This window comes from Eriocheir sinensis, chromosome 32 (genome assembly GCF_024679095.1).
Source record: "Eriocheir sinensis breed Jianghai 21 chromosome 32, ASM2467909v1, whole genome shotgun sequence".
Classification (NCBI taxonomy): Eukaryota; Metazoa; Arthropoda; class Malacostraca; order Decapoda; family Varunidae; genus Eriocheir; species Eriocheir sinensis.
Genome location: NC_066540.1, coordinates 8,205,580 through 8,211,579, shown reverse-complemented (window position 1 = coordinate 8,211,579; position 6,000 = coordinate 8,205,580).

Here is a 6,000-nt window from a genome sequence, read left to right as displayed (position 1 = left end):
TCTTTACTGACTTATTTTTCCTTGTATGTGTTTCGCAGCGTGAGGGTAAAGTTACTAAGTTATTTTTTCTGTTGTTCTTTGCAGGTGAATGTTAATACACGTGTTTGTTGACGGCGAAAGGACGGTAAGCTTAGAGTTGCAGTAGTGTTGTGGAGAGAAAGATAAAGAGAGAGGAGGAACATGGAGATAAGGAAGCAGGAAGAACAGATGGAGACAAGAGAGGAATGTTAAGGGAGGGAGATAAAATGGAGAGGAGATAAAACGAGAAAGTAGCGAAGGATTAGTGAGGGTGGAAGGAAATGCCAAGAGAGAGAGAGAGAGAGGATTAATGGTTATCAGGAACTAGAGGGAAAAGAATCTGAATATTGAGTCTGGGAAAGTTTTTTACATTTTTTTCAGAAATACTGAAAGGCAACGACCAGGGAATGTTGAATTTGGTGGTGGTTGCGGTAGTGGTGGTCGTGGTGGTGGTGGTCATGGTTGTGGTGGTGTTGGTGAGGATAGTGATGATAGTGTTTCTTTTTTTAGTTTGATGACGGTGGTGATGGTGGAGGTGATGATGGTGGTGGTTGTCATGGTGGTGGTGGTGGTGGTGGTTGTGATGGTGATGGTAGTGGTGGTGGGGATAGTGATGTTAGTGTTTCTTGATAGCGATGGGGATGGTGGTAGTTGTGGTGGTGGTGGTAGTTGTGGTGGTGGTGGAGATGGTGGTGGTGGAGGTGATGATGGTGGTGGTTGAGGGGATAGTGATGATAGTGATGTTAGTAAAAGTGGTGAGTGCTCTCTCTCTCTCTCTCTCTCTCTCTCTCTCTCTCTCTCTCTCTCTCTCTCTCTCTCTCTCTCTCTCCCCCCCCCCCTTCCACCACTACTAAACAGTATTACAATGGAGATGACTGACTGGCTGTCTGATGCTAAACAAAGCCGGTAAAGGTGAAGGGCTGGCGGGGGGGGGGAGGGGGGGGGTACCAGTAAAGGGGGCAGGCATGGGTTTGAGTAGGGGCCTTGCTGGGGGCCGTGAAGGGGTGAAGGGATCTAAGGGGAGCATTGAAGCGGCCTTAAGAACTTGGAAAAATGGGCTGTGCTGGAATTTAAAGGGGCGGGGGTTTAAAAGGGGTTTGGGGGCTGCTGAGAATCTGAAAGAGGATTAGGAGGACTGGTAGGCCTCTGGCAGGGGCTTCATGGGTTGGGAAGTGACTGGAGGGGTCTAAGACTGAGGAGAGAAGAAGAATGTGAGGGGGACTGTTGAACGTTTGTGTGTGTGTGTGTGTGTGTGTGTGTGTGTGAGAGAGAGAGAGAGAGAGAGAGAGAGAGATTCAGTACGTTGCCATGGTGTCTTTACTTGAAAAGGCGAAAACTTGTTGCTCTCAGGGTAAAATTTCTTGGGATTTGAAGTGTTTTGGCGTGCGAGAAGGAGGAGGAGTAGGACGAAGTCAAAGAAGAGAAAGTGTAATATAATGAGGAAGAACAGAAAAAAAAAAGCCAGAGGTGGAGGAAACATGGACGAAAGAGCAAGCAACAAATAGCTCATGCTCAAATAGTTCAATAATATGACGAGTGATATTTTCAGTTTGTCTGGTGCGTTAGTAATGCATTGAACACTTACTTGCGAGACGCTGCAATTCAATCCTGACGATGCAAAATATAAGGCCAACTCGATTTATTTTGAGGAGTTGATTGTTAAGGTTGTTCCAGCTGCGGATGATTTGGTTCGAGAGAGAAAAAAAAAAAAAAAATCTGCCGATGTCTTTGCTGCAACCTCCCACGAAATTATTGAACGTTATTTCTTCTTTTCGGGTTTGTTTGAAACTGAAAAAAAATTGAAGTACCCAATCGACGTTACTGAACTTGGTAAGATATTTGAATATTTGTATCCAATGCCGCTTTAGCTGTTTTTCATACGGTTGTGCCCTAAACGAGTGTATAATTTTCGTAGCGCGTTGCTGGGCTCTCAAGTGATTCCGAAAAGGAGGAGAAAAATAAGGGGTACGAACTCGAGGAAGGGAAAAGGAAATAAATAAAAGAAGGACAAAGAGAAAGAAGGCAAAGGAGGAGAAGCAGAAAGGAAGACAACTAAGAAAAAAAAGGGAAAGTGATGGTCGAAGAGAATGAAAAAAAAAATAGAGAAAGTTGCGGAGGAAGGAGAGTGATGACGAGTATGAAGAGCAGACGATGAGAAGGATAAGAAAGAAACGAAGATAAATATGGTGGAGTTGATGGTGGTGGAGGAAATGGCAGCGGCGGCGGTGGGGGCGGCGGAGAGGATATGAGAAAGGAATTTGAGAGGAAGAAAACTCGTAATTCTGAGGATGCCTTGAATAGAGATTGATAAGCCGGCGGCGGTGGTGCGTGCGTGCGCGCGTGCATGTTTGTGTATGTGTGTGTGTGTGTGTGTGTGTGTGTGTGTGTGTGTGTGTGTGTGTATGAAACGAGCCCACGAGAGAGAGAGAGAGAGAGAGAGACGTATTACTTCTGGCTTTATAGGAACTGGGATGAGATTTTTTCCTACTCTCGTTACCAAGAAGAGAAGAGACAAGAAGGGGAGGGAAGTGGAAGGAAGGAGGGGCGAGGGAGGAACGAGAGAGGAAAGAAAATGGGAAAGGGAGAGGAGGAGGATGCGAGGGAGTGGTAGGAGGCGCAGGAAAGGGTAGAGGCGTCGAGGGGTGAGAATAGGAAAATGAGAACATGGGAGGGAGAAGAGAAGGGAGAGGGGGAGAGCTAGAAGAGGAGAGTGCAAGTGTGTTGGAGGAAGGGAAGAAAAGGGTAGATGAAGGGAGGATAAGAACGTAGTAGGGAGGAGATAAGGGAGGGATAGAAGAAGGGGAAGGTGAATGGGAGACGGGAAGGGAAAGACTGGAGAGGTGAGAGGGCGAGAAAGCGGGAAAGAGAAAGGGAAACAGAGAGGGAGGGAGAGAGAGAGAGTGAGGGGAGGGGAGTGGAAGGCATATATGGGGAGCAGCAGGGGTCGTTTAATTTCCCGATAATTCCTTGAAATATTGGTGGCGTGGGGCTCCCTCGGCCGTGTGTGTGGGCGTGGCTGGCAGGGGTTAGGGGGGGAGGAGGGGTGGACATAACGGCCTGTATAGGGGAGGTAGTGGGCTGAAAGGGGGGGGGGGTCAGGTGCTATAGGGATCCGAGGCGAGCTTGTTATGGTGTTTTTTTATTGTAACCTTTGTCACGTGGGTCAGGGGTGGGTGGGGGTAAGGGAGGGGAGGTATGGGAGGAAAGAGCAAGTTAGTGAAGGGAGGGATAGAGAGGAGGCGTGATAGCGATGAGGACTGGAATAGAACTGAGGGGAAGAGTGATGGGAAGAGGAGGAAGGGTGGAAGGCTAGCGAGCTTTTTTGTTTCTTCTTTTGCCCTTTTTGGTGCCTCCTCTATTGCTAAAAAAAATGGGTGGATGGGGAGAGTGTGGCAAACCGGGAGAAAGGGCTGTTTGGTGGGATGGTGGTGGGGTTATTGTGGTTGTGCTGTGGTTGAATTTTGAGGGGTTGTGACAGTGGGGATATTTGTGGTGGGGATGTTGGTTGGGGTTAGCTGACTGATTGGGTTGAGTTCGTTTGGTGGTGGTGGGATGGTCGGTATTAAAGTTGGGGGCATACGCTATAGCTGCGGGTGGTGTTAGGATGGTGAGTGGTTGGGTGTGATTCGGTGGGGTTGGAGTAATTTAGTGCTGAGGTTGGGGGGGGGGGGGATACTGGTGTGAGGTAACTTTTCTTTTTAACATGGTAACAGTGGTTGCTGTCTTGGTCTGTTCCCTCCGCCACAATGTTGAATGCTTAAACCACTTCACTTTATGACTCGAGGTTTTTACAGTGAAATATTCCTGCGGCATATTTTATGAACGCAGTTAAACCAAATGTGTATATAATTAGTATTTTATCATTTTTACGAAGCAGTGCTATTACGCTCTGAAAGGGTACTAGGGACTACGAAACATTGTGGTGATGCAGGAGGAAGAGGAGGAGGAGGAGGAGGAGGAGGAGGATATAGCAAGTGGAAGAAATCTGAGATAAAATAATGGAAGAGGAAATGGAAGGAAAGGAGGAAGGAAGCGTTGGGAGTCCACAAGTAATGCACAGCCAGATGCATCTCTCTCTCTCTCTCTCTCTCTCTCTCTCTCTCTCTCTCTCTCTCTCTCTCTCTCTCTCTCTCTCTCTCTCTCTCTCTCTCTCTCTCTCTCTCTCTCTCTCTCTCTTATTCTTCCTTCATTTCTTTTCTTTCTCAGTTTTTATTTTGTTTTTGCATTGTCCTTTCTCTCTCTCTCTCTCTCTCTCTCTCTCTCTCTCTCTCTCTCTCTCTCTCTCTCTCTCTCTCTCTCTCTCTCTCTCTCTCTCTCTCAACATAATCCTTCCTACCCCACCATTCCTTCTTTTCTCTCCTCCTTTTTCTCTCCCTCCCCTTACATCCTTCTCTTTTCCATGTCCGTTCCTCCAGTATCCTTTCCGTGTCCCTTCTCCCTCCATTCTCTTTATCCTGATTTGCCGACCATTCATCGTCATTTCTCTGTCTCCTTTCTCCCTACACCCTCCTCCTCTCTGTCTTTCTATGTTATTCCCTTTTTTATTCCTATTTCTTCCTCTTCTCCTTCCCTCTCATATCTGTCTCTCTTTTACTACATTCCAGCTCCTTTTTCGCTCCTAACTTCGCTTGTTTCAACTTTTTCTTCTTTTCTTCTTTTTACTTTCCTCCTCCTCCTCCTCCTCCTCCTCCTTTCCCAACTTCCTTCGTTTCAACTTCTTTTTCCTCTTTACCTTTTTTCTGTTCCTTTTTCCTTTTTCTTCTTTTCCTCCTCCTCCTCCTCCTCCTCCTCCTCCTCCTCCTCCTCCTCCTCCTCAAGGTAATGGCCGGAGAGGAGACTTAAATGAATGTCTCTCGTGAGGGTTTCTTATTTCAGACATTTTTCCTGAATTTTTTTTGTCTGCGATCTGCTCTTGGCGTGAGTGGGGGGGGGGAAGAGTAGGGGAGGAGGGGAAGGAGGAGTAATAGGAAGAGAGGGTTGGAGGGGTAGGGGAAGTCGGTAGATGGAGAGAGAAATGGAGGGGAAGTGGATAGAAGGAAGAGGAGGAGGAGGAGGTGGAGGAGGAGGCTGATGGCTGATGGAGGAGGAGGAAAAGTACAAGAAGGAGAAGGATGATGGTGATGATGATGATGATGATGATGATGAGGAGGAGGAGGAGGAGGAGGAGGAATAAGAATGGAGGTGTATATTTATGTGGAGGAAAAGGAAAAAGAAGGTAAATTAATTGGACGGGAAAAGGTCAGGTGAAGGGGAAAGAAATGCGTACACACACACACACACACACACACACACACACACACACACACACACACACACACACACACACACACACACAGTATTTTATGTTACTCCCTCAGTGCACGATATATATTTTAATGCAGTTTTCATCTTTTCCTTTTTTTTTATATATATTTTCAGCTGCATTTCCAAGAGTAGAGTTTTATGGCAAGTGGTTCTTTTATATTTTGTTTTCTTTCTCTTTATTCTTCGTCGTTGTCTTCTTTTTCCTTCTTCATCGGTTGTTCTCTTTCTCTTTCTCTCTTCCCCTCTTTCCTCCGTCTCCCTTCCTTCCTTCCTTCCTCGTGACAGGCGATATATATAAATGTTTTCCAGGTTATTGTTAGGGTTGTTTTTCCTTTCCTCCCTCCTTCCCTCCCTTCCTTCCTTCTCTCTTCCTTCCTTCCTTCCTACCTCCCGTCCTTATTTCCTTCCTTCCTTTCTTCCTTCCTTCCTTCCTTCCTTACCTTCTTTCTTTCTTCCTTCCTTCCTTCCCACCTCCCGTCCTTATTTCCTTCCTCCCTTCCTTCCTTCCATCCTTCCTTCCTTCCTTCCTTTCTGCCTTCCTTCACCCCTTCCTTATGTCCTTCCTCTCTTCCTTCCTTCCTTCCTCCCTTCCTTCCTTCCCACCTCCCGTCCTTATTTCCTTCCTCCTTTCCTTCCTTCATTCCTTCCTTCCTTTCTTCCTTCCTTCCTTTCTGCCTT